This window comes from Triticum dicoccoides, chromosome 3A (genome assembly GCF_002162155.2).
Source record: "Triticum dicoccoides isolate Atlit2015 ecotype Zavitan chromosome 3A, WEW_v2.0, whole genome shotgun sequence".
NCBI classification, from domain to species: Eukaryota; Viridiplantae; Streptophyta; class Magnoliopsida; order Poales; family Poaceae; genus Triticum; species Triticum dicoccoides.
The window spans coordinates 692,725,719-692,737,119 of NC_041384.1; the positions used below are offsets into that span (position 1 = coordinate 692,725,719).

General features: G+C 45.7%; 1 long non-coding RNA gene across 3 annotated transcripts; it reads left to right on the plus strand.

Annotated features, from left to right (window-relative positions):
* The first annotated feature begins 980 nt into the window (after positions 1 to 980).
* Positions 981 to 10,041, plus strand: LOC119270264. Of its 3 annotated transcripts, none has more exons than XR_005134021.1 (7): positions 981 to 1,059; positions 1,555 to 1,687; positions 2,932 to 2,990; positions 6,293 to 6,378; positions 6,954 to 7,113; positions 8,673 to 8,712; positions 9,795 to 10,041. It is a non-coding gene; the product is annotated as an uncharacterized LOC119270264 (long non-coding RNA). The 3 variants fall into 3 exon arrangements; XR_005134019.1 differs by lacking the exon at positions 9,795 to 10,041 and adding an exon at positions 9,148 to 9,479; XR_005134020.1 differs by lacking the exons at positions 8,673 to 8,712; positions 9,795 to 10,041 and adding an exon at positions 9,148 to 9,479.
* The last annotated feature ends 1,360 nt before the right edge of the window (positions 10,042 to 11,401 follow it).

Genomic DNA, 11,401 nt, shown 5'->3' on the forward strand with positions numbered 1-11,401 from the left:
AGCCGGAGGGAATCACACTATGCCGGGAGGCATATGCAAAGAAGATTCTTGAAAGCTGTAGCATGGAGGAATGCAATCCAAGTCATGTTCTAATGGAGCCTCGACTTAAACTTAGCAAGAGGATCCAAGCACCCGCGATTGATGCAACGGAGTATAGAAGTGTGGTCGGAAGCCTAAGGTATCTTGTGAATACACGACCGGACTTGGCCTATTCCGTTGGGGTAGTGAGTCGCTTCATGGAAGCACCCACGACAGAACATTGGGCAGATGTGAAACAAATACTCAGGTACATCAAAGGAACAACTAACTTCGGTTGTGTCTATTTGAGAGAGAAGCGGAAGGAGATGGTGGAGCTACTTGGCTACAGTGATAGCGACTTGGCAGAAGATATTGACGACCGTAAAAGTACCTCGGGCGTGGCATATTTCTTAGGAAGAAGCATAGTGAGTTGGCTATCACAAAAGCAGAAGGTGGTCGCATTATCATCCTGTGAAGCGGAGTATATTGCAGCTGCAACCGCAGCAGGTCAAGGTGTGTGGCTAGAAAGGCTACTCAGTGACCTCACTGACAAGGAACCGGAAGGAGTGGTGCTCTACGTTGACAACAAGTCCACGATTGCTCTATGTAAGAATCCAGTGTGCATCATGATAGAAGTAAGCACATTGATATAAGGTATCACTACATACGAGATTGCGTGGAAGAAGGCAAGATTGAAGTCAACTACATTTGCACCGATGACCAGCTTGCAGATATCCTGACCAAGTCTTTGGACCGACAGAAATTCACGGAGATGCGGGGAAGGATCGGCCTCCAAGCTGTGAAGTGAGGACAACGTGGTTGGAGGGGGGGGGGTGACTTGGTGCAATCATCTGAGTAGGTTTGGGTTAGCTAGCTTTGTACTAGTATAAATACTAGTCGTCAACCCATGCTCCTGCACGGGCTAGCAAGTTTTGAAAAAAAATTATACATGGAAAGTTTATACAAGGTGCTCCGAAAGAGGATTCAAACCGGCGATAATGAGGCCGAGGTCTGCCCGGAGATGCTCAGGTGTATCAAAAGGTAGTGTTTTCTTTGTCAATTTTCACATCAAATGTGTTTCTAATTTGCGGTCAAGCAAACTTATTCAGTGGGATTTGTGATGCATAAATCAATAAATGGTTCAGGTTTTGGGCACATCACAGTTCATAGTTAGATTAGATTATTAGATTAAATCGTGATGCAATGTGCCATCATGGGTATCGCATTTGCGTTCGATGGTATTTGTGTTAAAAATCTTTATGGTTAGTATTGATAATCTCCCTGATTGCACTTGTTTTACTTGTTCTGCTGTTTGGTATCCCTGGTGCTATGTTAATCTTGTCTGGTTGGTCCTGCTATGTATGGTGATTGGTGAATTATAGCAATGGCATGATGTCATAGGAGAAGAATCCGTGATTGCAGACAGCTACATTTTGATGAATTCTGCAACTGGGCTAACTTAAGTGTGTGCACCTTAGGCTGATTGTGTTGTTTCGTTTTGAGATTCCTCACCATGCTATCTTATCATGGTTTTAGGTTTCTTTGTACTTAATTACACGCCGCAGCGGCGACCAAGAAGCGCGTGGCCCAGCTGACCAAGAAGGCCAGGAACGTGGCCGCCGGTGACAAGGAGCCCGGATTTAAGTATCTTTGCTGGGTGTCGATGGTGGTATGTCTCTCTATCTCTCTCTGCATGTAGTTCCCGTAGTTCTATGGTACTTTTTTCTGCTAATTTCTAATTTCTATTGGCTATATACAAGATTGTGACTTTTTTTGGGTGATGCACCTATAGTAATCAGTGACCTGTACCAACTGAAGATGAACGAGAGAACAAAATAAGAAATGGGTGGCTATTGAATTGTCATGATAGATCAAAATCATGACCAGTTAGTTAGTTGTTCCTCCAATAGCATTGCATGTAAATGAATCTTAATATAGCTCACCACAGCTCGCTCCTCCTCCCCGTTTCTTCTTCAGTTGTGCCAAACTTGAGGCTGTAGCTACTATTCAGATAGTTAAACTTAGATTTTTGTGGTCGGCGTCCTGCCTGGCAATTTTGGAAACAGAGGTGGCACGACTCTATGATATGGATATGAGTACAATAGTGTTTGACAGTGGCACATGCAACGGTGCTCACGGGTGCCATGCCGCTAGGCAGGTTGTCTGCACGGTGTTGCAGTGGTCAGTGGCGGTGCACCTACGTCATGTATGGATCAATAAAACTAGGCATGAGTGCCAGTGGGTTGTAAATACCATGATTCAGTTGCACATATGTCTTTGGTTGGATCAACACGTCGCATTTTACTTAGTGATTTGTCGTGAGTGCTCTTGTGTGAGATTAGCATGTCTTTCATATGCGCCTTTAATGCATGCTTTTGTTTTACCAGTTGCCAGTCACAAGGCTTGATTAGTACCCTGAACGCTTTAATATCTTCTGTTGTTTAAGGTCTGATCTTGCTTATTTTGCTAATACCATATGATACCAATGGATTGAACCTTTCTGTCATTATTATTTAGATTGTATTTACGTATGCTTTTGTTGGATAAATCAATGGTGGTGCTGCATATTTCATTTCTTGGACGGTTGTGTCTTCCCTGTGGTATCTTTCTGCAACTGAATTCATGGTGCTGCTAGATGTGCGTAGATTATGGCAGCTCGTTTTGAGATGTTTTCGGAAGCCTCACACATGTTCTCGAGTCAGTAACTTCAAACAGTTCATCATCGCCTTCAAAACCGGGACAACTTTGAGAAATAAATCAATGTTGTTGATGCTTATATTGATTTTACTTAATCAAAAATATGTTTCACAACATTGTTGAAGCTTTGGCTCCTTTTTACAGCTGACATTTACTACTCTGCATTTGCTTGGTTTTGTTTCACCGAAGGATGGCCAAATGTATGTACATTTACAGCTGACACATTATTAAAGGGAAGAGGATCAACTACCCGATTTTCATCAGTGATGACAAAGGTATGTATGTATACACCGAGTAGCAAATGCCGTTGCCTCTAAATTTTGTTGATGATGTTGTGTTTGACAAACTGTGGTAGGAACTTGTACCCTACCAGGCCTGGGGCGTAAGCAGTAGGGGAAGGAGGGAGCTGGGCGAGGCGATGAGCGGCCGCGCCGGCGGTTGAGCGCCGTCGCGGAAGAGGAGGGAGATGGCGGCGGCGGCTAGGGTTAAAGGCGGCTAGGGTTCCGGCTCCTCTGGGAGCCGGGCAATAGAGATAATAATCTTTTTATTGCTTAATTCCAAAAAGAGTCTTACAGCCTATATTTATAATCTAGATAACTTGCAGAAGAATTAACCTAAGATAACTTGTGGGCTAAGATTGCCCAGTGGGCCTAGCTAAACCGGCCATAACACTTCTCCCCGCCTGCACAAACAGCTCGTCCTCGAGCTGTAAGGTGGGGAAGCGCTTGCGGAACTCCTTTAGGTGATCAACTAGCGTCAAACACCTTCTCGACAGCTGGGGCGGCCAGGTCGGCGACGACGGCGTCCTCCTGAATGTAGTCTGCAACCTCCAGGTAGAAGAGTCGCGGGCAAGCATGGCCGGGCGTGTAGGGCTCATCGCAGTTGAAGCACAACCCTTGGCGGCGACGCTCGAGTAGCTCGGCTGAGGTGAGCCGGCGGAACGGGCGCGCCGCGGTCACGACGAGGGGTGCCGCAGTAGCCTGTGCAGGCCGACCCTGTGCGGAATCCGGCCCGGGTAGCGACCCAGCGGTCCGGGATGGTGATTCCTGCTGGATGGCCACCGCGCGGCGCTCGAAAGCGCGGGCGTAGTACATGGCCGACTGGAGATCCTGGGGTCCCCGAAGCTCCACGTCCACGCGGATGTGATCCAGAAGTCCACCGACAAAGAGGTCGGCCCGCTGCTGCGCCGTCACACCCGACGCATGGCATGCCAGGGCCTGGAAACGGGCGGCATAGTCCTGCACCGTGGAGGTGAAGGGAAGGCGACCGAGCTCCGCTAGGCGGCTCCCGCGAACCGGAGGCCCAAAGCGAAGGAGGCAGAGCTCGCGGAAGCGCTCCCAAGGGGGCATGGCGCCCTCGTCCTGCTCGAGGGCGTAATACCAGGTCTGTGCCGCGCCGCGGAGGTGATACGAGGCGAGCCAGGTACGCTCCGATGCGAGAGTGCGCTGCCCGCGAAAGAACTGGTCGCATTGGTTGAGCCAGTTGAGGGGGTCCTTCGTGCCATCATAGGTGGCGAAGTCGATCTTGGCAAACCGTGGCGGTGTCTGGGTCGGAGCGCCATGTCGAGCTGGCTCAGAGGTGCGAAGCAACGAGGCGGGTGGCGCCTGGTCGGAGTACTCCGGGTAGGGACCCGCGGAGCTGGATGGCCCGCCGAACTGCAGAAACAGGGTCGGTTGCTCCGGAGCCGTGGTGTAGACCGGCGATGGCGAAGACCCAGCTGCCCACGCTAGAAGGAGGGCGCGAGAGGGCCGGCCGGGGGCCTTTTTGCCCACGGCCGGGCAAGAGGGAAGGGATTTCCTTCTTAATTCTTGCTTGATTAGATTGATACATCTCCTCTCTTTATATAGAGAGGTTTACTTGACTCCCAAGCAAGGCTTACTTGACCCCTAAGAAAGCGACTCTTATCTCTAATTAACCCTAAGACTAACAGGTCCATTAGGCCCATTACGTACTCTAACACTACACCCCACCTGGACATGCAGCTTGTCCTCAAGCTGCAGCCTAACCAACTTATAACCATGACTCGACGCAACCCAAACCTAACACCTAAAAACAAGCCTTTTACATCTCGGCTTGTTTTATTATTCTCAACCTGAAATGGACTGGGACGATTTATTTTGGACCTCTTAACAAAAAGTGGATACCATCCGCACGTTGGACGTGCACGTGTACAGCCACTTGGATCCCATGGACGCCATCTGGACAAAAGGAGTGCATGTGTATGGCCACCTGGAAGTGGTCGCAAGAGTGACCAGCAGAGGCGCCCTTGCGGCGCCCGGTGACGGAATGCAATGGTGCTACGTGGTGCGTTGTTGTCGGTGACACCATGCCTTCTTCCTGCCAGACGGCTGTTGGTCTGCACCGCACAGGGAAGAGTGGGGGGCTTGCGATGGAGAATGACGAGGAGGGGTGCACCCCCCCAACCGCCAATGTTGCAGACTTGGAGGTCGCTGCCCGTGGGGAAAACAGCATGCCCGCTGCCCGTGGGGGAAACTGCATGCCCAAGATCCCCGGCGGAGCGGATGAGATCGAGGTCCTTTGCGCAGCGAAGGGCAACTTGGAGGAGCGGCAGCTGCAGACCACGCATCTCCCGCACACACCGACGCGCTAGGAGGCCGCGCGCAGTAGCCTGCAGCCTCACCGCCGCCGACACGTGGCGGGTAGCGATCCAAGACGGAAGCGGTGACGACGACGGCGGGGACTGGACTTGGTGGAGCGGGACTCCCGCCGGCGCGGTCGATGCAGGGCCGGAGCTAACCGGCGGTGACGCACCGGGCAGCGGCAGCGGCTGCTGCGGCGGAGCGCCGGGCGCGGCGGAGCGCCGGGCGCGGCGGAGGCCGGCAGGAGCGGCGGCTCCCAGTGTAGCCAGGGCTGAGCGGTGGTGGCAATGGATGGCAGCTGCAGTGGCCCGGCGAGCGCGGCGAAGGCCGCCTGGTGCGGCGGCTGCCACGACAGCCAGGACGGGGCGATGGATGGCAGCTGCAGCGGCTGCTGCAGCAGCCCGGCGAGCGCGGCGGGGGCCGCTTGGTGCGGAGGCTGCCACGGCAGCCACGGCGGCGCGGTGGCGGTGATGGGCGGCGCAGCCGGGTGCGGCCCATAGGACCCGGCCAAGAACAGGTGGATCTCCTGGACCGCCTGTGTTAGGTCCCGCAGCGCCCCGGACACCTCCGGGGTGAGGACGACGGGGGCGGGCGCGACGGAGGATCCCGGCGCGGGCAGGAGCAGGGCGACGATCGTGACCAGCAGCGGAAGAGACGGGTTGGGCGGCGGTGAAGACATGATCGAACCGAAGCTAGCTGATACCAAATTGTTATGGTGCTGCTAGAAGGAGGGCGCAAGAGGGCCGGCCGGGGGCCTTTTTGCCCATGGCCGGGCAAGAGGGAAGGGATTTCCTTCTTAATTCTTGCTTGATTAGATTGATACATCTCCTCTCTTTATATAGAGAGGTTTACTTGACTCCCAAGCAAGGCTTACTTGACCCCTAAGAAAGCGACTCTTATCTCTAATTAACCCTAAGACTAACGGGTCCATTAGGCCCATTACGTACTCTAACAAACTGGTTGGCTCGACTATTCAGGTAGATGCCGTCGGAAACGCCACTGTGCTAGAATGCCAGGGATTAAAGTTGTGTGCAGTGAACGTGTGAGAGGACCAAAAAAAGAGGTAACCCACTGACCCTACATAATAAGTAACATGTATCCGTATTTGGAGCTTAACAAAAAGTAGTTGTGATGAGATATTATTATCAATATAGAGTGTGTATGATGTGTCTAATTTTCACCTTTCTTCCAGGTCATCTTCTACTAATATGATGATTGGCTTATGTGACACCTTTTTTTGTTATTGAGTAGGATGTAGAATGGGAGATAGATATGGGAAGAACAAAGGATGTTGTGTACTCTCTTTGGATCTGATGCCACCAAAGTTGAGCCGATTTGTGCTCTCCTTTCGTCCCATGTTGTGTCTAGGTTACCAAGTTTGTGTCTGCTTCTATGATTAGTTGCTCATGCTTCATGGTCTTTGTGGGAAACACAACATGATGCCTTGCTGGTTCCTTAGTCCCATGTTTGTTCATATCCTTAATTATAATAATTGTTGATTGGTAGGGCTATGTCTGTTGGTGCCACTATCTAAATAAATCAATTATCTTGATGGTGTCATGTGTTGAGTTTACACAATCATGTAATCCAGGGTTCCAAACTATTGCTAATGGTTCGTAATTTTCTATTTTGTTGCAGTTGACTTGCTGTGTAATTTTGTGATATAACTTCTTCTCTTTTATCGATGGAGGAGGTAGTCAGAAGTTGTCATTTTGAAACGCCTCCACTTCTTCTGCAAAAGATTGGTGAATTTTCCAAAGGGACGGAAGAAGTCGATCAAAGGATCTACTCACCTGAGGTACATCTCATAATTTTTAATGTGAAGTTGTATTTGTGTTATTCCTACCCAAAATTTGTGTTTAATGTGAAGTTGTATATGTTTCATACCTATCAAAAATTTGTGGATGAACTGGTTCCTATGTTACGTAAATAATTTGAGCTTGGGCTAACATTACTATTCATTTTTCACATTGTACCTGCTATATCCGATAGTTCTATGGTAGAAGTGAGCAACTTTGTAGTGGGTTGAATATTACTGGATCTCTTCCAAATGCTTCAGAACACTAAATATAGCTATAATGTCTCTCTTTGCTTTGCTAGAATATCTCTTCAAATTTAAGAGGAGCTTGGTACTATTTTTTCTGATGGATTTTCCTTATTAGTAATGCTTTATGACAATCATAAGATTTGTCTCTGATGGTTTTTCTTACAAGTTCCCAACCATTCTGTTACCCTCCTCTTCTATCACAAAGATAGGCACACCGTTATTGTAATTCCCTATCAAAATATGCTACTATTTAAGCTTTTACATAGCTAAAATATGTTGACTTCATAGCATAGATCAACACTTCTTGAAGAATCAGCAAACAGTAGGCCTGAAGGAACATACCAGTTTAGAGGATATTTCTTAATAATGAACGCACATTGGCGTTTGTTTCTTAATCGCCACAAATACTTTATTCACACACACAAGAGAGAGAGGGCTGTAATTCACAGCAGTAACTTTTATAACACAACTGGTGAGTGCAAGTCTGCTTCCTCAATGAAAGCTACCTACAAATTCTCAATTTTCACGAGGTAAAACGATACAGACCAAATATATAATCATCGCTAGCCAGACTACTTACACTATACATTCTTCCAGTAGTTTTTTCATCAACCCTTACTTTGAAAGCTTAGGCTTGAAAATTGGGGCAAGAAAGTTTGAACAGAACTGGAAATAGTATATACCGCAACATAGTTAATACCTTCTGTTGTGGCACATCCTGTGTTTTTTCGGCTTATACTTGGGCTGATTGCTCTGCCAAATAGGAGTATTACGAAGCAAATATGAATGAAATGATGCCTCGGCTTTCGTTTTCTGCCACACATGTTTTATTGTATAAACTGGAGCTTCACAACTAAAAATAAAGATAAATTATAGCTTAAGTACAACCAGGTTGCTGAGTTTATTCATATCAGCTAGCACTCTGCCTTTTATCAACCTTTGAATGGAACTAGGTATTACTCTTTGTGAATATGAAGTCAAAATTAATAATTAATAAAGGTAAAATATACCTTTTATGTTTATTCACAGTTGTCATCACGAAGGTTGCTGAGTTTTTTTGTGCTCACAGACCCTGATCAGTTCTACTAGAGCATTGTAATTAACAATCACCCGCAGTTGATTTCATGACCAGTGGGCTTTCAGCAAATAAACAATCAGAAGGAATCAATACGAATATAACCCGTTGAGTTCAACATCCTCCAATAATATAATCATGCCTCGATTGGAATTAGTACTACAATATATAACATCTTCTTTTTGTAGTTTTTTATTTATATGTGTCTATATGGTTTTCCATGAAAATCCAAAAGGGCCTCGAAGTGTTGGAGCTTGGATCTGGGGGGTGCATTGGTGAGCCATCCCTTCTCCTTCACTAGCTTCTCTGGTTTTTTGTGCGTATCATGCCTTGATTTGTGCTCAGTTGGTGTGAAATGTGCAAGCAAAGCTATGTGTGCGATCTACTGCCTGTTATCATGTGTCACAAACTACTATAAATGCATACTAATGCCCCTTTATTATATATGTCTACTGCCTTTTACATTCTCTAGGGCTAAGCCACTACTTATTCTAGTATACTGAATTGCTATTGTCTGCACTTCTATTGTGTTTTGTTATACCTTTTAAACATGCACCGTATGCCATAGATTGGTATGACAAGCACAACCACTGTGATATGTGTGAAGAGATGTGACGTATCTTGATGTTTTTACTGAACCATTATTATTCTGGGTGCATAACGATTGTATGGTACTGTCATTTCTTTTATATCACTGTTTGCATCGCCAGGTGTTTACGCTAAAACAAGTCGGTTGCTGCAAGTCTTGCAAGAAATTTGGGTGACAAGGCGTCTGGACGGAACTATCTATCCATCTATCTATCTAATATAGTTTACTACTATACCATGTAAAATCAGTGTCTCCACTACCACTATGGCTTGGTGTGGTCATGCTATGATGTTAGCGGACACGAATGTTTAGTGACATGTTGATTCAGGAAATTTGCATTTGGTTCAGCATGTAGTTGGGCTCTATGCTCTTAGGAGATAATGTTCTGTGAATTCTTTTCCAACTGTTATTGCCACAAAATTGAAATTTGGTATTGACATTATGAAGATTACCGTAAGTGTGAAAGATACTGAGACTGGATTTGTGTCTTATTTATAGCTCTAACTGCACGTACCATATGGATAAAAAAATATCTATCATTTCTAATGAAATGATAAGATTTCTTGATCTTCAATAATGATGTGTACATAAATATCACTAAACTCGATGCTGCCTTGTGATAATCTCATGGTGATGTTGAACTCCATAATGTCTTTGCTTCTATCAAATGTGAATGTTTCTTCTTACTTTTATTTTGTTACTTTTATCAAATGTGAATGGATTACTACTTACTTGAACATTATCTGCATAACCACAATGTCGGGACAGGCACCCTTGCGCCAAGGCGCGTTACCGATCTAGTCGAGAGATGAAGGGAGCGCGGCGAGAGGGTTCTTGAGGAAAGGATGGCCGCGGATCACTCCGCGGAAGATTAAGAATTTTCCCCTGTGCTACGTCGTCATAGTGGCCACGGTCGCCTGCCTCCGTGCTTTGTAACTCCTCGGATTTGTGTTCTGGGGAGCATATTCATTTTTACAGTGGACCGATGATATGATAATACTTTACTGCCCCTTTTTTGTTTCAAAAAAACAAAAAAACAAAAGTGAATTAGAAAATAGAAAGGATTAACCTTTAGACAAAGGTCAACTCCTTTAAGCTCAGTGTCAGCAGGCCTGTCAAAAGCCTAATAATGTCATTGTTTTGTGTTATGCATACAAATTTTACTTCACAATATAGCAAAAGTCGAACGAACATACTCTAGTAAAAAGATAGAACCTTTGGCATTACAGTGCAATGACGATTCCTTTATACTCCCTCCGTTCCTAAATACTTGTCTTTCTAGACATTTCAAATGACTACTACATACGGATATATGTAGACATATTTTAGAGTGTAGATTCACTCATTTTGCTCCGTATGTAGTCACTTGTTGAAATGCCTAGAAAGACAAGTATTTAGGAACGGAGGGAGTAGATGATATTTTGAGTAGTATCTGTTGCAACCTGTAACCCTTAGTCGTGAAAGATAGCATGCATGATCAACCAAATTGGAGATATTCATTCATTATGCTGTGAGAATTAGGCTTGATTTGGCTGATATTTCCTGGATTTATTTAAGTCTCTCTGGTGATATTCATTCAGTGGGACGAGACGTCCCCGTCGACCACAAAAGCACGTGAGTGACATTGTCGTTCTCAATATGTAGTGTCAGCTCAGTATCTCAAAGGTTCTCATAAAAGATAGTGTGTGCATGTGTGCATTCATAGGAACAACTCTATGTGTGTATATATGAGCATCTATATTGTACTGTATTAAAAAGCAACGGATTTGCTAACTCACATCTAGATGTTTTTTAGTTATGTCACATCTAACTTGTCCACCACATGATAAGGAGCTGTAAGATTGGTGCAAAGTTCTTTTCGTTTGTGTTGTCGATGTGTTTCCCGTCGCTAGTGTCCCTCTAGCCTGTTTTTCCAATCACACGCACTGGTCAGCCTTCATGGGCATATGGGCTTGTTTTTTTATCTTGTCAAATCCGATGGTGCCCCCGCTGCCTTTGTTCTGCTTTTTGTTCATGTCTGGGCCTTTTTGTGTTATTTTTCTTTTTTATCATTTGTCTATCCTGAGCCTTTTTATTTTAAATTCTTGATTGTTTATTAGAAATTGAGTCAATCCTAAATCTCCTGCACCTTCTGCTCCCATCCACCACTATCTTCTCACTCTCACATTCCCCTTTTTCTTACACTCTTATCATTTTATTTTGATTTTTGTGTTTCTTTTTATGAGGAGTGGCATTGTTGATTCTTTTTTTTCTTTCAATTTTTTGGTATTTGTTTGTGTGTGTTTTTCATGCGGGCACAACATTTGCAGTCGAGATCCGCAAGAAATATATTTTCATAGTCAAGAATATTTTTTTGTCATGCAGGCATAATATTT